Here is a 27,020-nt window from a genome sequence, read left to right as displayed (position 1 = left end):
GCTCCCAAGTGTGTATTCCATATGACTTGATTAACTGCTTCTAATATTTTCCTTCTAAAGTCACACTCAGATTTGATCTACTATAAAAGTGTTCCCAGTGGTCTTTTAATTATGATTATGCGGTTTTTAAACAAAATTTTAAAAAAACCTGTGTTGTTTTATATGACACATTTTCTGCAGAGCGGCAAGAGTTCTTTAGAAATTTCCCTCTAAGTTGTGGGTGAGACCGTTGGCTAGGAGTAAGCCTTCACTCATTTCCCATCATCTCTTTGTCTACACTCTCTCCTCTTAGTTTACAACCCCTCATTACCCCATGCTAACATTAATGGTGCAGAAAAAAATGGTGAACAATATTGGAGCTATCCAGCCGTCATTTGCCTACAAGTGGATGCATCGGAATGGAGCGGAGCAGGGAGACTTAGGTCCGCCCAATGTAGTTTGTACATAACAACTAGACGCTTTTTCAAATGTCATTGTCGTCTGTTCCTGGTTCACAACAATTTGAATAGAGAAATACTCAGAAATGCTATTTTAATCCTAATTTAATTATACATGTCTTCCATCATGAGAAAAATGCGACAAGAACATGTTAGAAAGACAAAAAAAAATCTTAATTGGAATGGATCTATAAGTTTCACTTTTGGACAAATGTATGGTCTGTGGTAACAAAAACAAAACACTACCATACAGGTTAAAGTGTTAAACTAAAACACCCCCCCACCCCCCAAAAAAGAAGAAAAAAAAAATCACCAATATACACACAGCAATTTTTTTTTTTTTTTAAAGGAGTGATTAACTTACTTTTGTTGAGTATTCCACACTATTCTTCAACTTGAATTTCAGTTATTCATTTTCATTCACTCACCCTGATAAGACTTTGAGGCCAGTAAAACCCCCAACAATAGCTTCCACAGAGTTTGTATGAGGTCTGGAGTCTGTATTCACTTAAGCTGCCCCGCTTTTTCCTCCTTTGCTCATCTATAATTGAAAGCTGGTAAACTCACTTTGGGAAAACTCTGCTGATAAGTCGACACACAACACTAAACACAGACTGCTGGGTTGCTCGGGTTCAGTGTCTATGCAGCGTCTAGGTCAGATTTAAGTTCACTGTACTAAAACCTGGATGGAGCAAAAAGAGAATAGACGATGCAGATCTGACAAAAGAGTCTTTCAGAAATGTATCTTTAGTTATACAATAGACAAACTAGCAGAAATTTAAGACATTCAAAAGTCTACCATCAAATATATGTTAGCATATCAATGTTTCATTAGATGAACATCTAGCAAGCACTTTTATTTACTTCAAGCCTTGCTCATCCTCTCCAGCATTATGTGCATAAAGAGGTAAAGACATATCTAGATTAAATCCTCTAGGTTAGCGGACAATATGCTGTCTTCTGAGCCACAGCCAACAATACAACCAAGTCTGATGAAGATAAATGTATTCCTACAGCTAGATTACCTCTAAACAGACATCAGTGCCCACCAGGCTTGATGTTTTTTTTTTTTTTTCTATTAATCAACACATGCATTACACAGTAGTTGAATGTAATGAAAGGAATGGAAAGGCTGCAGGACATAGCATGCCAGCATGGTGCTGAGTGTTCACGTTCAAACCAGTGTTGAGACTCTTTGAGACCTTTTCAAGTCACATCTGGAATAAATATATATTTTTTGAATACACTAAGTCAAGATGCATGGTGGAAAGGTTGTTGGCACCATTGCCATCAAGAAAAGAAGTCCCAGCTTTCATCTGCCTGCCTAGCTGTTGGACAGGACAAGTAAGAAAAAAAAAAATGTCCCAGTTTGAGTAGTTAATGGTTCTATTACTTGTGTATTATACCGATTTCCTGCACATGCATGGATTTTCTCTGGGTGCTTCTTTCCACAGCCCAAGAGCACATTTCACAAATTAATAATATAAATGTCCTTTGTTTTTCTTAAAAGTGAATGTGCATTTTTTGTCTTTGTTTGTATTGCTGTCAGCAAAGCCAAGGGCCTTGATTAAAATGAAGCTGAAACGGATAATAGATGAATGTATTAACCCACAATGTTTTACAGGTTTGTGTACCTATTCTTCAATTTGTCTAGAGAGTGGGGAAAAAAACAATACCTCTATTGTCTCTATGACCTCTAATATTAAAATGTGTGCAGTCAAATCCAATCCTTTTCTATATCTTATTCATAAATAACAAACAAAAATGACTTAATTCCATAGAAGCTTGTTGTTTACAGTCCCTGTAGATTCTTTATTTCTTTTGTTTTACATTAAATTTTCATACTGAATTGGAGCAGACTGTGAAGAGTGTGAAGCTGCTGCATTTAGTATATGCCTACAAGTACTCACTCACTCACTGAGCTGACCTTTATTCATCTGAAATATGTATTAATGTAGTATTTTTATGGGCCTGTCCCAAGTTTGGGTAAATAAAGACGCTTGGCTACAAATCGTATATAAATGGTAAATGGCGTATACTTATATAGCGCCTTTCTTCTTACAAGGACAAAGCGCTTTACAGTCTCAGACCCATTCACCCATGCACACACACATTCACTCACATTCACACACTGGTGGCGGCTCTGCTGCCAAACACAGGCACCCGCCTACCACCAGAGGCAAGATGGGGTTCAGTGTCTTGCCTAAGGACACTTCGACTCATGGGCGTGCAAGGCGGGAATCGTACCTGCAATTTTACGATCATAGGTCGACCGCCCTAACGCTGCACCAAGGCCGCCCGTGGGATCATATGAGTGGGATCATATGAGTGTCTTCTCCCACCCCCTTTCAAGCAATTTGTTAAACTGGGTTTGACAAAGTTAACAATTAGTGGATTCAACGTGCCATCATTTGTATGAGTAAATGGATGTATATACATGGAAGTGTATCTTCTTTTACTCTTTACTTTTTTAATTTTTTCAAATCAAGTCAAGACTAATCATCTGTATAGATTTATGTGCTTGTCTTTTTTGTAGTTTTATTTATGATTGCTTAAAATAAACCAAATCCAGGTGTGAATTGCGTGATGATTTGTTGTGGAGACCCCTGAAAGGAAAGGCAAACGTGTTCTGCACATTAATCAGTCCTTATGGTTAAAGATCTCAGTGTGAACACAAAGCTGCATGCAGTGTGTGCTCTTGTCTTTGTTAACCATAAGGATAATTTTTAGAATATTCAGTGATCTGCTATGGTTATCACACCATGGACCCATTGGTGCTAATGAGTGAAAAATGCCATTTATGTGCTCTTGGTAAAGATAAAAGCTAAAGGGAAAAATGGAGGTTAGATTTAGGTTGTCTTAAAGTTGAGCCATGGCATCTTCTTCCTTAAAACAGACTAAGATTTAGGTGAAACATCAGATGATTGAGATCAGTGTTTGCCTGTCTAAAATTCTTGAAACAAAAAACAATTTGAGTAGCTACATAAACTTGTGTGTGCACTATAATACATCCGATAGCTTTTATTGGGATTAACATCAAGGTTGGATGCATGACAACATTAGTGTATGGCATAAACCTTTATCTCACTGTTCTATCTTGCTTTAATGGGCCTATATCATGCTTTTGTTAAGCCTTTTATAGTAAACAATATCCATGTATATGCATGGATATTGTTTACTATAAAAGCGCTAACCACTGCGCCACCGAGCAGCCCCCTCTATTTTGAAGCCTTTTACATTAACAATATTCATGTATATGACAAATATTATATTACCTTTGGCACACAAAAGAACACATTTTTTAAATCAAATTTGAGTTACTTTCCAAAGATCTTTTCCAACCCAGAAGTAAAATGACTCAATCTCTGAGGCACCGCCTTTCGCTCCTTGTGGGTGCAGCACATTCATGATGTCAACCTGGAGTCGGCCTCGACAACATGTCTGTGTCGTGCCCAAGAAAACAAACAACATCCAAATTTCTGCAAAGATGGATTGTGCATATAAAATGAAAGTGTTAGGCCGATCACTGCTGGATCAACGGAGAAGGTGTGTGTGTGTGTGTTGGCCTGGGGGAAGTGCTGGCAAATCAGACTCTCCTTGGAAGGGGCCGTTCCTCACTTCAGCTCGTGAGAATCCACTCCTTTTCATGGATTGGAGGGGCTGATGCTCAGAATGCAGGTTTTTAGAGGAATTCTCAGAAATGTGTGAACGAATCAAAATACAGTTTTTGGGTTTCTTTTTGTGAGGAATGAACCTTATAATACACTTAAAAAGCTAAAAAATTTGATTTTGCATGATATAGGCCTTTAAAGTCCCACTCTGATCGTCTTTTGATCTATTTTAAGAGTGTTCCAGTAGTCCTTTAATTATGATTATACTGTTTTTAGCCAAAATCACTAAACCTGTATTGTTTTCGAGGACATAGTTTCTGCAGCACTGGAGTAGTTTGTTAGAAATTCCTTCAGCGTTAGAGGCAAGACAGTTGGTGCAGTTTAAGCCCAGCCCCATTTCCCGTGATCCATCTGCTCAGACACTCTCCTGATAGTGCAACAAAAATGGTTAAAAAATATTGGAGTGATCGTCTGCTCCTGATTCACACTAATTTAAAAGAAGATATACTCAAAATGCAATTTTAAGACTATTTTTCTTTATATACAGTACAGACCAAATGTTTGGACACACCTTCCCATTCATTTGAATGAGAAGGCGTGTCCAAACTTTTGGTCTGTACTGTATGTCCTCCATCATCAGAAAAAATGCCACAAGAATATGATAACACCAAAAACATGCTACTTCTTATTTATTTATCATAATTATCTTTTAAAGCCCAAAGCCCTTTACAGCCACAGTTACATTCCAGTCCATTCATATGCAAACAATATATTATTATAATATTTAAGAGTTAGCAAATAATAAAAAAAAAAAAAAAACTAAAACCAATAACTGCAGTTGAGTCAAGATAAAAAAAAAAAACAACAACATTCAGATGTCTTAAAGAACTGCACAGATACTGGCTGCCATAAGTGTGTTCAATTGACTGGAAGACACCATCACCTTTAGCTTTGTGTCAAGTGCAAGATAAGGCCATTAAGCACTGAGCAGGTGATCTGTGCAGCAATGAAAAATGGTGAGAAAATACATCAATATAAATGTACTGAACAGTTCAGACATACAGTCCCTGACAAAAGTCTGGTCGCTTATCCATTTTGTAGAAACAAAAGCATATAAACTCACTTTTAATGAATCCATTGGTTTTAGAAATGTCTCATATGAAAGCTAAAACCCTCCCAAATTAAGTTCAATATACTAAAATAAAATTGCTTCACTGAAGAAAGATTGATCATTTAATGAATACAGAAAGGTCACATTTTGGCAAGACAAAAGTTTCCCCCCCTTTCATATGATGCACCCAATCCTAGATTACAGCCTCACCTGTGATCAATTACTGATCAATCAATTAGTGGGTGTGTATAAAAAGAACCCCAGCACACCAGGCCTTCACATCAACTGCAACTTGACCTCTGACAACATGCCTAAGATTCACCCTGAGACCAAAGCGTTGATTATCAAGAGGCCGAAGACCAGATCCACTCCTGAGGTGGCTGACACCTTCAATGTGTCTCAGCGTCAAGTATAAAGAATAAGAAAAAGATTTGAAGAGACTGGAGATGTTTTTGACAAGCCCAGGTACGGCAGACCCCGCAAGACAACTGCTCGGGAGGACCGTTTGTTGGTTCGAAAATCCAAGGCCAGCCCCTTTTCCACTGCAGCAGAGCTCCACCAGGCCTGGTCACATCAAGTCCCTGTGTCAACCAGAACAGTTTGTAGAATTCTGTCTCAAAAAAGCCTCCATGGTCGAATCAGTGCCCAGAAACCAGCACTAAACTAAAGGCAATTGAAAAAACGTGTGGCATTTGCCAAGGCCCACAGCCTGCTAAATGGATGGACGCTGGAAAAGTGGCAGAAGGTGGATTTCTCAGATGAGTCTTCAGTTGAATTACATCACAGCCGCCGCAAATATTGCAGGAGACCAACTGGAGCCCGCATGGACCCAAGATTCACCCAGAAATCAGTTAAGTTTGGTGGCGGAAAAATCATGGTCTGGGGTTACATCCAGTATGGGGGTGTGCGAAACATTTGCAGGGTGGAAGGCAATATCAATAGCCTAAAATATCAAGAAGAATTAGCTACCTCTTACATTCCCAACCATAAAAGGGGTCAAATTCTGCAGCAGGATGGTGCTCCATCGCATACTTCCATCTCTACATCAAAGTTCCTCAAGGCGAAGAAGATAAAGGTGCTCCAGGACTGGCCAGCCCAGTCACTAGACATGAACATCATTGAGCATGTCTGGGTTAGAATGAAAGAGGAAGCATGGAAAACCAAACCGAACAATCTTGATCAACTCTGGGAGACATGTGAGACTGCTTTCTTTGCTATTCCTGATGACTTCATCGATAAATTGTATGAATCATTGTCAAACCGCCAGGATGCTGTCCTTCAAGCTCATGGAAGTCATACAAGATATTAAATATGGATCTCACAGTAGCACTACTTAACTCACTGATGCTATGCAACATATTTTTGTTTTTGAAGTAAATTATTTGTTAAATTTTCACATTACTCTCTGTAGGCGACAAAACTTTTGTCTTGCCAATGTGACCTTTCTGTGTTCATTACATGATCAATATTTCTTCAGTGAAGCAATTTTATTTTAGTATATTGAAAATATTTGGGAGGGTTTTAGCTTTAATATGAGACATTTCTAAAACCAATGGATTCATTAAAAGTGAGGTTATACGCTTTTGTTTCTTTTTTTTTTTTTTCTTTTTTAACTTGTTCTGTCCAACAGCTGAGCAAACAGATTAGAGCTGAAGGCTTTTTGTGTTGGACAGGTTTTACTATCACAAAAAGAGGTTATATAGCTTCAAGAAACTAGAGTGTAGATTTGTATAAACCCCTTTTTGTCGTATTATTTTTTATTTATTTGTTACGCTTTTGTTTCTATAAAATGGATAAGCGACAAGAATTTTGTCAGGGACTGTAGAGTGGTGAGAAAAACAAATAAACCAATGGTGAACTTTGATGGTAAACAAATGGTGAAGGTCTGAATAAAAAGAGAAGAGAGAGCTACAATAATATAGTTTTTAATATATTTGTCGTATCCACTGATCACTTTGTATAGGTGTGTCCAGCCAAAGAAAAGCTCCAAAGGCATGTTTGATTTTTGGCCTGCACAATTAATTGCAAATGTATCGTTATTGCGATTTTGAAGCTGTGCGATGTCCATATAGGAAAGGTCTGCGAAAATCGCAATAAATGGTAAACCTTAAATGTGCTAAAACAATCTTATGGCAACTTGAAGCCCTTCACGTTGTTGACCAATCAGATGGAGCTTTTATGTTAAATGTTGCCCTCCTAATTAGACGAGGATCATATTTGGAGAATAATTTAAGGTATTTTGACTCTTATTTAAATTAAACTTTTGCAGTCAAATTAAAATGTTTCTGTTGTTTTTGCTATTTGTACATTTATTGCAAGTCATATCATCATTGCAATATTGATCACTAATATTGCATATCGCAAGTTTTTCTCATTTCGTGCTGCCCTAGTTGATTTGAACTTGGACAGAAACAGGACGATGGCATCTGAAAACTGAAGTTGCGGGACCCTGGCACAGAAGCTTTTAGATAAATTGAGAATAGTTAGGGTCAGGGAATTACTCCTTTTTACCAACTAAAGTAAAAGGAGGTGCTGGAGGATTTGAACTGTAGGATACTCAAAAAGATTGATTTAAGAGGCAGGAGGAGAAGCAACAGCTTTTCTTTATCACCCACTCATTTCATCAATTGATCGATCACAATGAAATAAGTTGAAAGTATTAAAAGCAGAAGTAAAGTCTAATAAAACCAACATTCGTAGGGCTTGACACAAAGCAGTAAACAAATTGGAAACCCCACACATCATAGATCCTGTGGAGTGAAAAAAACTAAAAACTAAAAATAAAAAAAAAAGAGTTGTGAAGAGAACTGTCAACATTTTTCAGATATTTGTACATTTAAAAATTTAAGACCAGCCTTAAGGTTTTAGAGTCAAATGGGTGAGGGTTTTTTGTTTTTTGTTTTTTTAGTAAAAAGCTTGCATAAATCAAGTAAAATCCTTGTTTGGTCTTCTGAGAATAGTGGACATATAATTTTTGTTTTGTGTATTGTTTCTGTGGTTGATTTTACACCATTTAGTCATTTGGGATATTTGGTCATTTAACAAATACAGCACTTTCTCCATATTTTCTAATCTCTTCAAAATAATGTAAATTAGTTTTTGATGCTAAAGTATGATTGAGTTACCTTTTCTAATAAAACTTTCAATTTTTTTTTACGTAAAACTATAAACCTCTGTTGGCCCTTTTTTAAATCTGTCCTTTGATTAAAAAAAAGTTGATTAATTCATATTTGTTTCCATGGTTAAAGGTCTAAATATTCTGGGTATTAAAATGAAAAGTTCTGTTTTACCTTTTCAGGATTATTATCCCATTCTCGCATACTATGCGAAGACATATATCAAGCCGTCATTAAAAGGAAAATCCTTTGCCTTTAAACAATGATGTATTAAACACATCTCTCGTTCTTGATGATATGAATCTTTAATAACTGGAGTGATGGAAAACTAAAGCATCATGGTTATTATTATTTTGTTCTTGAGCAACTAGAAATGTCCTTCAGAAGGGAACTTCATCTAGAATTGGTTAACAGGGGAGAAGAATGATCTTTAAAGACCCATTAGGATGAAAAATGTCTATATGATTTTTTTAACATGTTCCAGTGGTATTTTTTTGTTGATGGAGGACATATATAGAAAATCAAGATTAAAATTGCATTTCTAAGTATTTATTCAAATCATAGTGAGTCAGGCGCAGATGCAAAAATCCAGATGGAAGACGTTTGTAGGTGGGACGTTGAAGTTACCATGGCGAGCCACAAGCTCCCAGCTACGCTACATTCTGAAGCATCCACTTGTAGACGAGTAGATCCATGTACTTCGTCATTTTCCTTGTCTGATCTGGTATCTGGCTAAAAAATGTGTACCTGGATAGCTCCAACATTGCTCACCATTTTTGTTAAATCCGCTAATGTTAGGAGGGGGGTGTGAGGGGCTGTAAGCTAGCAGGAGAGCGTGTAAACAGAGAGCTGGGGGGGGGGGGGGGGTTGCTCTACGCCAGTGGTACTACATACAACCCAGAGGTGAATTTCTGATAAACTTCTGCCGCTCCACAGAAACTATGTTCTAGAAAACAACAAAAGATGATTGGAGTGGGACTCCAAGGGTATCGAGGCGCCAAGAATCACTGTGAGTGGGGGGCATCGCCTACCTAGTCTGTATACAGTAGACTCTGTTCTAGCTGTTTAAAATATTACATTTGGAATTGATGCACTGATTTTTAAGAGACTTCTATTTTATCTTTTTTACTAAACATTTGCATTCTACACAATTATTAAGACATTTGAGCTGTTTTGTGTCTTTTGTTCTGAATCCTATACTCTGAAATGCTGCGACGAGCCAAATGTCTCAAACTTTGGGTTGTTCCTTAAAGCTTTTGCCTTGATTCAGAGTCTTTGAAAGGGTTTAATTAACACTAAAGCTCATGAATACAGAAAAGCATTAGGTTCCTATGTGTTTAATGCAAAACCTCTGAAAACTAAATTCCGCATTTTGTGTCTACATTTCATCAGGGCTAATTATGCACATTAAAGCTATTAGGAAAAGTACAACAACTTGAAATACATGTTATGCTTGAATAAGTTGCTTAAAAATACATTTTTAACCAAGTAATGTTTTAAAAGTAATCATTTTAAAAACTGACAGGGGTATAATCTTTATTTAGTGTTTTTTCATTTTTGGAAATAATCAGCAATCTTCTTCTTTCTTTCTCTTTCGGCTTTTCCCATCAGGGGTCGCCACAGCGAATCATCCTTTTCCACCTCACTCTATCATGAACATCTTCTACTCTAACGTTAGCCAACTTCATGTCCTCTGTTAAGACATCCATATATCTCCTCTTTGGCCGTCCTCTTGCCCTCCGGCCAGGCAGCTCCATCTCCAACATCCTTCTACCAATATATCCACTATCCCTCCTCTGAACATGTCCAAGCCATCTCAGTCTGGCTTCTCTGACTTTGTCGCTAACACAGGCAACATGAGCCGTCCCTCTGATGTACTCGTTCCTTATCCTGTCTAACCTGGTCACTCCTAAGGAGAACCTCAACATCTTCATCTCCGCTACCTCCATCTCAGCCTCTTGTCTCTGTCTCACTGCTACCGTCTCTAACCCATAGAGCAGAGCTGGTCTCACCACTGTCTTGTACACCTTTCCTTTGAGTCTTGCTGACACTCTTCTGTCACACAACACTCCCGACACTTTCCTCCAACCGCTCCAACCTGCCTGCACTCGCCTCTTCACCTCTTTTCCACACTCCCCATCACACTGAACTGTTGACCCCAAGTACTTAAACTCCTGCACCTTCTTCACCTCAGCCCCCTGTAACCTAACGCTTCTACCTTGATCCCTCTCGTTCAGACACATGTATTCTGTCTTACTACGACTGACCTTCATGCCTCTTCTTTCCAGAGCAAACCTCCACCTCTCTAGCTGTTCCCCCACCTGCTCTCTACTCTCACTGCAAATTACAATGTCATCCGCAAACATCATTGTCCAGGGAGATTCCTGTCTTACCTCGTCTGTCAGCCTGTCCATCAGCATAGCAAACAAAAAGGGACTCAAAGCTGATCCTTGGTGTAGTCCCACCTCCACCTTGAACTCCTCTGTCTGACCTACAGCACATCTCACCACCGTCATACTTCTCTCATACATGTCCTGAACTACTCTGACATACTTCTCTGCCACTCCAGACAACCTCATACAGTACCACAGCTCCTCCCTCGGCACCCTGTCATACGCCTTCTCTAAATCTACGAACACACAATGCAGCTCCTTCTGACCTTCTCTGTACTTTTCCATCAACATTCTCAAAGCAAAAATGGCATCAGTGGTGCTCTTACGGGGCATGAAACCATACTGCTGCTCACAGATCTCCACCTTCTTCCTAAGCCTGGCTTCCACTACTCTTTCCCACAGCTTCATTGTGTGGCTCATCAACTTTATTTCTCTATAGTTGCTGCAGTTCTGCGTGTCACCCTTGTTCTTAAAGATCGGTACCAGGACGCTTCTCCTCCATTCCTCAGGCATTTTCTCACTCTCTAAAATCCTATTGAACAACCTCGTTAGAAATTCCACTGCTGTCTCTCCTAAGCACTTCCATACCTCCACAGGTACGTCATCAGGACCAACGGCCTTTCCGCTCTTCATCCTTTTCAGAGCTTTCCTAACCTCATCCTTTCCAATCTCTGCTACTTCCTGCTCCACAACAACCACATCTTCCTCCCTTCTTTCCCTGTCATTTTCCACGTTCATCAGCTCCTCGAAATACTCCTTCCATCTTTTCTGTACACTCTCCTGGGTTGTTAGCACCTTTCCATCTCTGTCCTTAATCACCCTTATCTGTTGCACGTCCTTCCCATCTCTGTCTCTCTGTCTGGCTAGCCTGTACAAGTCCTTCTCTCCTTCCTTTGTGTCTAACCTGTCATATAGCTCATCGTAAGCTTTCTGTTTGGCCTTTGCCACCTCTCTCTTCACTCTACGCTGCGCTTCCTTGTACTCCTGTCTACCTTCCTCAGTCCTTTCTACATCCCACTTCCTTTTAGCCAACCTCTTCCTCTGGACGCATTCCTGTACTTCCTCATTCCACCACCAAGTCTCTTTACCGTCTTTCCTCTTTCCAGATGACACACCTAGCACCTTCCTACCTGTTTCCCTGATAATCTCTGCTGTAGTTTCCCAGTCCTCTGGAAGCTCATCCTGACCACCCAGGACCTGCCTCAACTTCTGCCTAAATTCCTCACAAGTTTCTTCATTCTGTAGCTTCCACCACTTGGTCTTCTTTTGTGTTTTCCCTCTCTTCTTCTTCCTGACCTCCAGAGTCATCTTACACACCACCATGCGGTGCTGTCTGGCTACACTCTCTCCTACCACCACTTTGCAGTCATTAACCTCTCTCAAATGACCTCGTCTACATAGGATGTAGTCCACCTGAGTACTCCTACCTCCACTTCTGTATGTCACTCTATGTTCCTCTCTCTTCTGGAAGTAAGTGTTGACTACAGCCATTTCCATCCTCTTCGCAAAGTCCACCACCATCTGTCCCTCCAGATTCCTTTCCTTCACACCAAACCTGCCCATCACCTCCTCATCACCTCTGTTGCCCTCACCAACATGCCCATTAAAGTCTGCTCCAATAACAACTCTCTCTCCTCTGGGAAAACTCTCTATGACCTCATCCAACTCACTCCAGAATCTCTCCCTCACTTCTAACTCACAGCCAACCTGTGGCGCATACCCACTGACTACATTCACCATCACCCCTTCAATTTCTAACTTTAGGCTCATCATCCTGTCTGAGACTCTTTTCACCTCTAGAACACTGTTTACAAACTCCCCCTTCAGAATCACTCCTACCCCGTTTCTCTTCCTATCAACACCATGATAGAACAGTTTGTATCCTCCTCCAATACTACGTGCCTTGCTGCCCTTCCACCTTGTCTCCTGCACACACAGTACATCTACCTTCCTTCTCTCCATCATGTCTGCCAGCTCTCTGCCTTTCCCTGTCATTGTGCCAACGTTAAGAGTCCCTATTCTCAAACCTATGTTCCTGCCTTTTCCCTTCTCTCTCTGGCCACGGGCCCTTCTGCCTCCCCTCTTTCTTCGACCAACAGTAGTCAAATTTCCACCGACACCCTGTAGGTTAACAGCATCGGTGGCGGTCGTTGTTAACCCGGGCCTCGACCGATCCGGTATGTCTAAAGTGTTGTGGATGATTCGCATGGTTATTTTGGCAATTTTTACGCCGGATGCCCTTCCTGACGCAACCCTCTCTATTTATCCGGGCTTGGGACCGGCACAGAAGTAACTGGCTTGCAACCCCTGTGGCTAGATTGGAAATAATCAGCAATAAAAACAGAAAATTCACTAAACCCTTAGAATAGATAAATATAGTTCTGGTTTCATCAAGCTGGGAGAAAACAAAGAAACATTTGTTACTAGTATACAGATCCTTAATACCCACACTGGGAAGATTATTTTCTTCAAATGCCAATAACTAGGTTGGCCTCAATTACACAGAAGGATAAAGCCTTGGAGAACTAGAATCACCTTTTTCAAAAAGTAGCAGATGCTGAAAAAAGGAATCAAAAAGGCAGTTTTCCCATGAAAATGTTCAGTTTTGCAGACCAGAGACCACATGCAACCATGCAAACATGCAATTAAATAAGACAGCAGGAGGCAAAGGTGGAGATCCTCTAGAGTCCCTGAAGACACTCTAAGCAACCCTGCATTCAGCATAAAGAACCTAAAGAACATATGTTCATTTTGCACACATGACCTAAAATAAAAAACGTCTTTTGTTTGTGTTTTGAGGAGATCAAAGGAGAAAACATTTATTTAGAAACCTGACAGCTGCACGACAACATGAAAAAACATACAAAATCATGACCGGATTGATACTTATGGGTTTTACTTTAATTATCTAGTAAAGCCGGAGTCCATTCTCATATTTGTGATAATTTTCATGAAGGCAAAAATGGTTTAAAAACCTAAGGAGCAGCTTCAAAAACCTTTGTCCAGCCAGTTCTTTTCCATTTAGCAATGACCTAAAGCCGATATAGACCCCATGGTGCACAGCTCAACTTATAACCTGTGGGTCAGAGGGTTTATCTTTAGCTTGAGTCAGTTTAATTAAAAAAAAAAGAGACTGAAAAAAGAGCAAAGCAAACAGTGAGGGTGATAACTTCTTTCGTCACTCAGTTTATGTCTTTGTGTCACCATTTCCCCCCCTTCTCATAAAAATACAGTCCAGCATACACTAAGGACTGCCGATGCATTCACTATTTCTGCATTAGTGACTTATAAGCATACATCTATGTCGCATTTCTTTTATAATGGACATAATCGAGCCAGATAATTCATTATATTAAAAGAGGTTCTCCCTGTGCGGGTGCCAGGAAGAGGGAATTATTATTGTATATTCCTGTCAAGGAAGGCTGGAGCCTCTTCCTTTTCAGCAACAACTGAAACACATGAGTTTGTCTTCTGTTCGTCTGCTAATATGCTTTATTTTTTTATACCTTATTTTTTTTTTTTGGGAGGCTTCCGGCTAAATAAATAAAGCAAGGGCCTGCAGACAAGACTGCATGAGTGAAGCTATGTCTCCAGATCATTTTACACTATGAATTTGATCGATTTACTACAGTCCTTAAGCTAACAGATCAAAACTGTCATCACTGTTGGAAACTTATTGAAAAGTAATAGGTAAATAGATTTAAAATCAAATACTGTAATATTAACTGGTGACGGTCTTCATCAAATGTAAGGCTTGTTTGCTTCACCCATTTGCTAGGGGTGTAACGATGGATCGACTCAATTTCTATTCCAATGATCCAACTAGAATGATCTATTTGAGGCAATCTGTTAAATGAATCATCCTATACCATTAAGAAAAATGTTTCAAAATTAAATAAATCGGTTATATCAATATTGGAAAATACCATTTGTATTGAGGTATGGTAGGTTTATTTTACTATAATGTAAAAATGACCAAGTGCATCACAGCAGACGACACACATATGATGACAGTAAAATGATCAGTTCATCATTCCAGTCCAAGTGGGAACACTTTGAATTTAGCAAAGACATGTGACCATACAGTGTTCTACAATGTTCTACTAATGTTCCCTTTGGATTATTTGGAAATGGAAAAACAACTTTATGGAAACTAGAATGTGAATGGATTTGACAGTCATTCTTATTTACTTGTTTGTTTGTACACATATTTAATCTACACTTGATTATCTTGAAAAAATACAAAGAATCTGGAAAACTTCACTCGCACTGATCAGGTATTGATCTCTGAGTCAAACTGGTTGAAGTTTTAGCTAGATATCTCGGATTGATTTTAGGTAGTGAACTGGATCAAAGTTTGGATTTTTTTGTCGTGTCCAGCAAATGAACACACAGATTGCAGCTGAGTGCCTCTGTGATGGTCATGTTTGGGTCATGGGATGAGTGTCATAATGTAACTTCATGTAAACTGAATTACTGTGTGTTTCCTAATATGTAGTTGAACACATTGAATGCTTCAGTGAGAGCAGGTAGCCCATCAAACCCACCAGTGCGAAAGAGCACCCCCCCACCAACAGTCCCATAATGGATCAAATTGGATTGTCTAAAATGAACAAATGTCGACTATGAATCAGATTGTCAATCACAAATTATGATATGAATTGAATATTTGAAACAATTAATCGTTACACCCCTACTATTTGTCCTTTTTTATTTTATTTTTTTGGAGTGTCTGGCAGTCTGTCATTTTCAAGCCTAAAGGGACTATAAATCAACTCAGAGGACAGTCCAGATCCAAAACTCTGGTTTACCTCACAAGAAAAAATGCATTTAGTCATCATTCCACAACAGCAAGGGGGGAAATAAAAAGCTATTTTTTCCAGATGTTGTAAAAAATTTTAACATATTGTTCTCAACAGAGCAGATCTTTGCCTCAAAGGTTTAGTAATTTACTGTAGAAGACTGGTTTAGGTCTAAATCAAACTTTCTGAGTTATTGCTTAATTATCTCTTTTTTTTTTGCAAAAGGGAAAAGGAAAAAAATGTATTCTTCTACAAGTGGTTCTAAACTGCTTAAATAAGAGCGTTCCTTCATTTTCACAATGCTATTGATGTACTATTGTATTTTACTATGCGGTTCTTAAAAACATGCAGCATATCCTTCACAGAATGGACCCTGAAGAGACCTCAGGAGTTCTCGCAAAGTCCATTAGATTGTATGAAGCCGTTTGCCTGAACCTTTCAAGTCCCACTTCGATCATCTTTTGCTCTATTGTAAAGGTGTCCCCAGTAGTGTTTTAATAATTTTTATCTCATTTTAGCCAAAATGAAAAATCCTGTGCCATTTCTCAGACAGTTCATCAGAAATTCACCCCTGAGTTTTGGGTGGGACTGTTGGAATGGAGTAAGCCATCATGTCTTTGTTTACACTTTCTGCTGCTCTTTTTCAAACGGTTTTTTTCTTCTCCCTCAATTCACAATGATTTGAATAAAGAAATAATCAGAAATACTGTTATAATCTTGATTTTTTTTCTATAATGTTCTTCATCGTGACAAAAATGCTAAGAACTGTAGAAAAACACCATTTGGAATGGAGTAGGTATTTAAAAGTGATAACATTTAGGCAAAGACCCTTATGCACTGTTTATCCTCTAAAACCATACCATAATAGGTATAACGTAATAGGATCCAGCACTGATCCATGTTATTTCTTCTAGGTTTTTAGGACACATTAATCTTCTATTGATCATTTTGGTTTTGTCCTTTTTGTTGATGTTTTGTCAGAAATGACAGAAAAGCTTTTGAAGCACAAACACAAAAGCCATTTTATTTATGTGTTTTTTTTGGGGATTAAATTATGCAGGAGCTCACATTAACAGGGTTGATAGTGGCGGCAGGATTCCGTTCCATGCGGCTAACATGCTTGCAGTGTGGATGTTGAGTATTGTGACACCCCCAGGACGCAGTGACACACACTATTTACTGCAGTGCATAACAAGTTCAACGAAAAGACAGTTGGAGCTCCTCTCCTCTTTGCAGAAACCCCTCTGAGCAAACGCACACAACCTTTAGCCAAAACATCTGGTTGCCACAGCAACAGATGTGCGGCGGCGCTTTACACATTCTGTGTGACAAAAGCACAAAAAAAACATTACATTTTTGAACATCAAGTGCAATAGAAGTTCCGAAGATTGTTTTTTTTCTTCTTTTTCTTCATTTTATTGATAGAGTAAACAGTTTTTAGGAAGTTATTTCACTTTTTTCCTTCTGCGATTTGATCCAGGAAAATGACACCCACTGTTGAAGCCAATAACCTTCGAGCAATGCCTCTCAGCTTATCTGGATCAAAAACTGGCCCCTTGCTGTCTTTGCCTTTCCGACTAAAATAGCCTACAGTTCTCTGCCAGCCTCGGCCGTAGGTCCTGTATCCAATAACTGTAGTTCCTTTCTACTGCCAGAAAATCTAATTAATGCATGACTGGAGCGATTCTTCATTCGACAAACAAGCTTTTACAGTTTTAAACCCCACATTTATCTTCAACACCACTTTGGGTCCCCAATGGCTGACATTTTCAAAGTGTCTTGTGACCGGCAGACATTCTGTCCCTCCTGTAAAATGAGAGCTTTAGGCTTCTGGAAGCTTGTGACATTTGAGAGATTTTGACCGTCACTCAGAAAGGTCACCAAAACTGTTAAAAACATACTTTATGCTTAAGGACATACTCCAGAGAAAATTGAGTTTTTTTACGTGTTCTTGCAGCATGCTTCTCCGGATGGACACACATTGAGAAAATTAAGCAAGATTAAAGTTGCATTTCTAAATATTTATTTATTACAATCATGGTGAATCAGGAGCAGATGCAAAAATGCAGTTGGACAAAACTTGTAGATATGACGTTGAAGTTACCATGGCAAGCCACAAGCTCCCTGCTCTGCTCCATTCTGATGCAGCCACTTGCAGACAATGTACGTCATTGTCTTCCTTGTCTGAGCATAAATAGATCCAATATTGCTTGCCATTGTTGTTGAACCCATAATGTTAGGTTGGGGGTGTGAGGGGTTGTAAACTAGCAGGAGAGAGTGTAAACAAAGAGATGATGGGAAGTGTGGGGAGGCTTACACAGCGCCAACGGTCCACACACAACTCAGGTTAATTTCTAATGAACTTCTGTTGCTCTCTTGAAACTATGTGCTAGAAAAGGATTTTTTTGGGGGGGCTAAAAACAGCATAATCATAATGAAAAGACCAGTAGGAATGCCTTTGCAATAGATCAAAAGATGATTGGAGTGGGGCTTTATGAATAAAAGGAGCAGGGTGGCTATGTGTTTTCAGCAACATCCTATTATACATTGATTTAACTTGTACTGGGGGAAAAAAATACAAATCAATGTTTACAGAGTTTTAACTAACTACAGTATAGAGGTGCTGACTCCTTCTTAGGCTCTGAAGCTTAATACATTTAACAGTAGCTACAGTACATTGTCTGATCACCGTGCCTCCATCACGGCCCAAATGTGGGGACGATGGCTCCTAACTGTGTTAGAGGATGAGTGCTAATGAATTAAAAATTCAAATCTTTTTGATTTACTGATTTAACATGTTCTTGTGGCATTTTTCTGATGATGAAGGACATCAAGTATTTCTTTATTCAAACTGCTGTGAATCAGGAGGAAGCCAGAGTCCCCAGAGAAAACCCATGTAGACACAGGGAGAACATGCACACTTCACCATTAGTGTTCTGTTTCAAGCCCCCCCCCAACCAGGACTTGAACCGGGGGCCTTCTAGCTGTGCAAGAGCGGTAACCACTGCGCCATGCAGCCAGTGTGGATTTCAAACATTTTCGTAAACATATGGTCAAAGAAATAACATTTGAAAATTGACATGTTAAACATTTATTTATCCTTCAAATCGAACTCAAACCAATTCACGGCCATTGCATTAATATCTTCAGCTGTATTTATTATTATGAAGCATCTATATCAAGGCTGAAGCAGAAAAAGTCATTTTGTAACGTTTTAAATAAAGCTTTACCAAAGGGAACTTGAACCTACAGTTTGCCTTCATTTTTTTATAGTTTTGATTTATTTTAGTGTCAACTAAAACACATTTCAGAGTGTAGGCGGGCATCTCAATAAATGTCTTTGTACTTTCAACATGTACATTTGCTGTATTTCTTCAGATTTGAGGTTTTTTTTTATGGCAATGGAATATTTTAGCAATGGTTTGTGTGGAAACAAAAGAGCTGGAATGAGTGCTACACTGTCTTTTCTGAGCATTTGTAACTGACACCCAGTGTAAGCGTGAGCTGGTCCCAAGTCCAGTAAATGTAAAACTTTTTGTGAGGAAAAGCTTGCCAAGGAACATTTGAGTCAAATAAAAAAATGCAGAAAAGAATAAATTCAGTCTGAAAATTCAGTGACTGCTTCTGTGTGTCAATCATTTGGGTCATCAATGAAAAATTTGCGTGTTTCTAATTGATTTCTCCAGAATACAACAATTTTTTTTTTAACTAAGATGACCAAATGAATGAATTGATGTTACCATGTCAAGCGTATGAGCTTAGCAGGGCTAAGATAGGAATATTGGCGTGCAAGTAAACATAGCTAACGACTGTTAAGCTCGGGAATTAAACCATCGATCTACCTGGCAGACAGCTGCTCAACTGACTGTGCTCCAGCCACTCCCCCAAATCAGAAAAATGTGTCATTTAACAAGGTTTCGTCAACAAATACTTCCTTTCAACCTCGATGACTAATAGCTGTGCATCCAGACACCGTGGCTGGGCATAATGAGGGAAGCAGGTTTGTGTGGATAAACCCAGCCCGTCTTTCTCATCGGCTTTGTTTGTGTCACCCTCGGGACCTAAGCTGTAAATTCCCCCTCAGTATTTTTGTTTATGGCTGTCATGATCATGGTTGAAGCTTCTAAATAAGAGATGATACTTACATCTCATCAGCTTTCTTGATCATCATCATCAGATGGTTGTTTTATGTCCTGAACAAATGTCAGCTTGACCAGCACAGTGAATAGGGAGACGTCCAGGACCAGCAGATCTGCAGGGTGATGTTTTTATAAGCAGCTTTTCCTCCTCCTATACATGAAGTGGGGGTGGAGCTCAGGAAAACTCCTTTATGGAGACATCTTCAAAACATATATTTATGCCTTGACTTGCATAAAGCAACAGCTAAAACAGGTCTTCCCCAAGTCATGAGGGGAGGCATTATTCTTATTTATTTTGCCGTCACTTGAGATCCCTCGTCTTCCTGCGTCGTGCATCTCCACGCCTTCAGGAATAAAGATGCAAATGCAAAGCGCTGCAAAGATCTTTCTCTGTCTCTGCTACATATTTGATTTGACTGCTTGTGCACGCGGAACTGCAAAGAGCAGCAATTAAAAAGAGATCCTCTAATCACCACACTTCAGATGTCTGACTCATAAAAGCTGAGCATCTTTGGCACTCCGATAAGATAACAACCTCTCCTTCCAGAACCCGCTCTCCCACACACTTCGCACTACTGGACAAAGGATCTGAAAATGCTTCCATTTCACCACGCAGACATTTGCTGTGAAAGAAAACAAGGGGAGGTGGGGGGTGGAAGGGAAAAATTAGCTCCATATGTCTCAACAGATGAAGGGACCGACTGAGAAAAGTCATTTACTTGTGGTCACACTCATGAGGCCAGAGAGGCTCACACCATGTGGACTGAGATCTGACTGTGGAGAGCTCCATACGGTTGAGCCCAACACCACAGTCAGAGATGTCTTGAAAACAAAATGCGAGGAGGGGAGGACAAACTTTTGGGGGGGGCATTCAAAGACCAAAGCAGAAAGGAAACTATTCTTCAGCTTTTAATCATGATGCCCACTAATTAAACAAAAATATCTGGACAAAAAATATAGAGAAATATCTTTTTCATCTGAAATGCGTCCAAAGGGAAGTGTCTGCATGTTCTGCTATTTTCTGCACTCTAGGGTGCACCACATGACAGGGCGCACCATTAACGAATGATCTATTTTTGAAATTATATCATATTTAAAGCTATTACACAATAAAACTGTGTTTACACCAAATGGGATTTGCACATCAAGGGCTTCCAGTTTCAATGTAAAGTCAACGTACAGACGGAATGAGAGGTCCTGCGGCGCGATTTGAGCGTTAGTCTGGCAGCTGCACGTTTGGGGATCAGGGTGTGATTTGGGTGTCGCTGCACATCCAGAGTTAAAAAATCTGAACTTTGGCAAAAAAGTCACATTGCATCAACCAATCAGAGAATCAGCTTTGGCCCGTGACGTGTTTATGACCTGTTGATCAGCAGATGGAACAAACATGGAAGACAATTTGATAGTTCTACTCCTGAAATGTGTAAAATTTTTCTTTTTTCCCATAAAGACAATAAAAGGATTGTCTAATTTTATTTTTATTTTTCTAGACAATGCGCACATGAAGCAACAAGGTTAAAAACCTTAGATAGTAGCTCCTCCCACACATGTCTGGAGTGTCAAGTTTATGAACACAATTCTGGACAAGCGGCGAGCACTGAATTTCACACACGTAGAAAGAAAGCCATGTGATGTGAATTTGACACACAAATGTGTGAACGCAGCCCAAGCTGCATTAAAGAATCAGAGTTAAGTCCGTCAGTCCGACATTATTTACTGTGTTTACAGTAATTCTAGAACTTGTTTGCAACACTCTACACATTAGCGGCATAGAATATTTACGATACCTGTAACTACCAACCTTGTTAGTGACATAGTCCGACCCTGCTACACATTAGCCACGTTAGTGTTTTCAAAATAACAATTTACCTTGTTTGCAACTCGTATTAAAAACAAAAAGCAGGCTGACATTTTGACAGAGCACTGTGTACCTCCCAAAATTGGCTTTACATTACTATTCACAAGCAAAATTAATTAATGAGGCCCTCTGGATTATAAGGCGCATTGTCATTTTTTAAAAGAATTTGAGGCTTTTAGGTGTGCAAAAAATACAGTAATATAATGATAATGTCAGAAGTCAGAGCTCTGTCTCCCCCACTGGTCACCAGCGGGAACAAGCTCGAGAGTTCTAACCTCTTCTATCATCTCTCAGCAACCCCAAGACTCGTCCTGGATGCCGCACACCGGACTCTCATTTCACTCACCTCACTCTCAATCACAGCACAACACGGTAAATGTTATTAATTGTCAATCACATATTCACTGTACTGAGCCTCACCCAGTGCGATATATTGTTTGTGAAATATTGTTCTGTATGTTATATTTGGACCCGATCTTCTGTTTCCTGACCGTGTTTCTGACTGTCGTCTGCCCTGAATCTCGCCTGGATCCTGACTACTCCTGTCTCTTTTCTGATAATTTCATGCTTGTCATTAACCTCTGCCTGCCTGACCCTGATTTAGCTTTGAGGACTTTTAGCTGAGCTAATAAACCTACTGCAATTGGATCCAGTCGTCTGCCTGTTCTTGTGACAGATAACTACAGAGCAGTAACTAGTTTCAGGATTGTGGTTTAACAGCTAGTAAGAAAGATTCTCAAAGTAAAAATCTGGTCTTTTAGTCCTACATTTGGCTAAATCATGCCAAATAGTTCTTAAATGTGAACAGACAGGTATAATTAACAGACTGTGTTTTCATTCTCTACCATAAAAAAATAAATAAAATATTTTATTTTATCATGTTTAAAGTTAGTTTTGTTTTTTCTAAGCCCTGTGGTCAACTAAACTTTGTCTTTATTGTCCTAAAATAAATCTGGACTTATCTGAACAAAATCTCTAGAAAAACTTTTTGTTTAAACTATTTTTAACTAGAAACGGAAAAGACTGCTACAGAGTTGTTAATGAATGCATAACTTAACATGTTTTCCATAAGAGGCTTTAAAGATATTCATGTCTACTGCTGAGCTATGTTTTTTCACATCTAAGTCTTTCGGGGGAGGGATGCTGGAAAGGACCTTCAGTTGTGGAGTTTGTACCTCCGGCTCATGCCTGCATAGGAAGGACGTGCATTTCTTCAGCCTAAACACAGATGCGTGTTGGGTTGATGGTTAACTGTAAATGAACTGTAGGAGTGAGTGTTTGCACGGGTATTGCCTCAGTGTGATGGATTTGTGACCCGCTCCATTTGTGCCACGCCCCCTTGCCTGATTACTCCTGGCAGAGAATCCAGCCCCCTTGTAACCCTGACCAGGATGAAGGGATAAGACAAGATGGATGGATGGATGGATGGACTCCTGAAAGTAATTTTTTTGAATCCACTTTCTTCATCAGGAGAGGAACCGCAGCCCCACAATCCACTTACAGATGTGTACTGTGGCTATTTAAAATATTCAGAACCAAATTTTGGCCTGAAAAGGAGCCAATTGCCCCATTGTGTACTCAAGTGAAAGGGTCTGCATGCTCCTGCAAGATGGTAGGAGCTAAATTATTGAAGCATGCTGGTTTGATGTTTCAGAAACATCACTTCAGGTAGTTCTCAGTGTGCCATGGGAATACTCTATATGACATGCATAATAACAGAAGGATAGAAGTATGCTTTCAAAGGTGGTTGAAGCACTTCGCAGTCTCCTTATTAATTGTTTGAAGGACAGGTCAGGACAGAATCCTAAATTGTGAAGATTCGGATGTGGAACACTCTAGAAAGATCTTTTATAAGCTGATAATAGCATCAGTTGAACAAAACAAGCTAATTTGCAGAGGTGGGTACTAACCACTGACTGTATGGGAGAACTGGACTGAGTGACCCCTTCCCCTCGTGTTCCAAACAGGAAGTTCCTGCTGATTCCAAGAAGCCAAAATCCCATACACTTCTATTGAGAAAAAAAGAGAAAAAACAACTATTGTTCAGTCATTCTATTTGTCCCAATAACTATTTTTGCTCTGATGCCTTTTTGCAAGTTACAAAGTGACCAATCAGATGTTCAAAACATTTGATTGACAGATTATCTTTCTCTTTGAGGTGGAAGAGGTGTGGACTTCCAACAAGTCCACTCTTGATTGATTTCTATGGCAACAGGGCTGACTCTGACTAATTAGTGCTTACTGACGAAGACTGGCTCCAACATGGCAGCATCCATATTGCATAAAAAGGTGAACTGAATTGACTTCATTTCTTTGGAAATGGAAGTAAAGCATTTTCTATGGATGAAGTCACAATTGCTCATTCATTGGTACAAACATGTTTTTAACACAGAAAAGTCCATTAAGAGCTCTGCACGGTGGCACAGTGGTTAGCGCTCTTGCCTCACAGCAAGAAAGTCCCTGGTTCAAGTCCCCCTGTAGGACCTGAAGCAGAACAATAATGGGGGACCATTCTGGAGTTTGCATGTTCTCGCCGTGCATGTGCGGGTTTTCTCCAGGGACTCTGGCTTCCTCCCACAATCCAAAAACATTCTTCATAGGTCAATTGTTCACTCCAAATTGTCTATAGGTGTGAATGTGAGTGTGAATGGGTGTGTGATGTGTGACCCTACGACAGACTGACGACCTGTCCAGGGTGTTCCCTGCCTTCGCCCATAAGTGGCCGGGATAGGCTCCGGCAGCCCCGTGACCCCGAGAGGGACAAACGGAAGAAGATGAATGAAAATGAAAAAATGAATGAGCTCTAAAAAAGGATAGATTTAATGTCATGTTTAATTTTTGGGGGGAAATCTATTTGAGCTTGAAATAATTATTAGTTTTAGGCAAACTATTTAAACTCTTACGCAATATTTTAGCAGTTTTATACCTGTTACGTTTTTACTAAATTGCATTTTTGAAATATTTATTTTACATAAAATTTGATAATAACTTGAGTACGATAATAACTTAGATTCCCAGCCACTGATTGGTTAATGATAGGTTTAGAAGAGTAAAAAAAGATGCCTTTTGAGCTTATATGGGTAAAAGTTACATTTATTCATTTGTACTTAGCAACTGTTTTTTAAACTGTACTCTCAGGAGCAGTTTTGTCTTATTTTTACTGTTTGCTGTCTAGACTGGGCTGTATTTGTCAAGTTATTTTAGTTTTTGACATTTTTATTGTACTAACTTGTACTCTTATTGTACTAAGAATGCCCATCAGCACTGACAAAAAACTCACAGTCAGCACATATACTTCATATAAACGTAAATATTTATAGTATATATAGCAAAAATGTAAAATAGCAACTATGTAAAAATAATTGCAAAATAACACAACAGAGGTAGAATAATATCCTCTCACTCTTTTTACTCCCTCTCAAGCAAAAAATAAAAATAAATAATAAAAAAATAAAACTCTACGTCTTATTGATAATCATACTTAATGATTCGGTTTATGTGTACTCATAAGTGCAAAAACATCCAACATGATCATGAGTTATTACACTGTCAAGAGGGCTAAGTCATCTTTTAATATCTTTGTTCATTTTTCTTTATTTTCTAATCAGACCTGTTATCTGAAATGGGCTTGAAATATCTGTCTTGTAGTTTTTTATTTTTATTTTACTGCATTGCATGAAGTTAACCAATAAGTTAGTATAACGATTTTGTGATGGTAAAATTCAACAATGATTAAAAGCGCCTTAACACACCTGGAGAAAAATTTGAAATTTTGGAAGAAGAAGGCATCAAGAAATTAGACAAACCAATGAAGAACCTGTTGTTTGTAGGTTTGTAAAGCAGCAGTAAAATAAATATTTAAAGAAAAAAGAAAAGGACCTTTAAAAACATGACAGACTTGGTGTTCCATATCCAATAAAGAAAACAAAAGTAGACTAGTCATTTATCACATGTAGTCCAAACATGTTTTAAAAAAATCATATTGGTAAAAATGACATCCCTGACTTGCTCAATACATCAGTGGGAGGCTTTCTGAAGACAGAAATACAAAATATAAAGATGTTAAACCATTACTTAGAGTAGTTTTTCACCAGTTACCTTTCTCTTTGAGTAAATACTTTTTCATGACTACTTTTTCTCTTATTTTGAAGTAACTAATCTAACTTGAGTAGAATTTCTGGGTAATTATCTCCCTCTTTTCTAAGGACTGCAGAACAGATTGAAAGAAAGATGCTCTTAAGAGCTGTTTGAAGGACATATGTCTAAAATTCTGAAAGGCTTCGATTCCTTTGTGGAAAAGTCTAGAAATATTCTTTATATTACCTGAAAAAGCACCGAACAGCGCAGTTAGGGACAAAAAGCAGGCAGGGCATTGCTTGAACGGGGGTTTAGTCCAAGGTTAAGATCAACAGACTGGTCACAGGTTGCGGCAAGGAGCCCGCGCGCTCAAAGCACGAGCCCGGAGTTTGACACAGGTGCGCCTCGTTAGGCTTTTCTCGAAAAGCGTCACGCGCGATAATTAGCCATTAACAGAAAGTGAGAAACTGTGCGCGCGCCCCCATGTCGCATTGAGGTCGACACAAACAGAAGGTTAAAGCCCCTTTTTAATACCGCAATGTCACGTCGTCAGAGCCCCGGGTCTGCGGGTGGAAACACTCGAACCTCGCGCGGCGGCTTGATTCACCGACGCAGGGAAGGCAGCGCCGCATCCGCGGCAGCCGCTGCACCTCAGCAGCGGAGACCTGTTAAGCCATCAATTCTACTGCAGTAGCGACACAGACAGCAGTTGTTGCATGTGTGAAGGAAATGCTTGCATTAAGCAGAAACGGAGCCCACACATCATGCATGAGATGAACAGAATCACAGTTGATTTAAAAACAAAAACACAAGACTCTCACCAGCTGCTGCTGCGTCTCTGGCTGTTTTGTCTTCCTTCACGGTTTCCTGAGAGTTAATTAGCTTCTGACGTTCAGTCCCAATGATTTCTCCCTCAACTGTTATTATCCACTTGGAAGGGATCTTTTTTTCTTTCTTTCTTTTCTCCTCTCAGTCGAGAAATAACGGATAATTCGGCGTCCGCGCGCGCAAAGCTCTGCCCTCTTCAAACTAACCTTCCCGCCCCCTCCCTTTGCCCACCTCAGATTGGTGCTGGACTAAAGGGGGGCAAACCCTGAACCCAGACGGTGATCTGTCACAGCCATCAAAGCCCACATGGACGTGTAGTGTTTGCTGTTAACCGACCAGCTTGTCATTGATGCTCTGGAGGGGGAGGAGGGTGCGCGTCTTGCACCCCCCCTCCCCCCCCCTGTCCTTGTGCGTTTGTGCACTACAAGGCGACAAACGATGGGCCCCGTTGACTGCGCGCTGACGCAGGTGCCCGGGGTTCAACCCCGGCTGGCTGGGATGCGCCGCCGCCTCCGCTGACAGTGATAAAGTAATCTCATCTGAGTCATTGCAGTGGGAGGAAATAAGAGCTGATCATATATCCACCGTGCGACCTTGGGGCGGTGCTGGCTCCACGGAGGGACAGAGGACAGGAAAAAATGAGAGGCT

At 39.7% G+C, this 27,020-nt stretch overlaps 1 protein-coding gene across 2 annotated transcripts in view; it reads right to left on the bottom strand.

Annotated features, from left to right (window-relative positions):
* The window catches only part of LOC101165582 (gamma-aminobutyric acid receptor subunit alpha-3), a 177,435-nt gene extending 150,689 nt beyond the window's left edge, over positions 1-26,746 (bottom strand). For both annotated transcript variants that reach the window (XM_023962376.1, XM_023962377.1), the window contains exon 1: positions 26,366-26,746. The gene's annotated coding sequence lies outside the window, so the exon portion shown is untranslated. The remainder of the gene's footprint in view (positions 1-26,365) is intronic.
* Positions 26,747-27,020: the final 274 nt, after the last annotated feature.

This window comes from Oryzias latipes, chromosome 14, assembly GCF_002234675.1.
Source record: "Oryzias latipes chromosome 14, ASM223467v1".
NCBI lineage: Eukaryota > Metazoa > Chordata > Actinopteri > Beloniformes > Adrianichthyidae > Oryzias > Oryzias latipes.
This window is presented reverse-complemented; position numbering and strand designations above follow the sequence as displayed.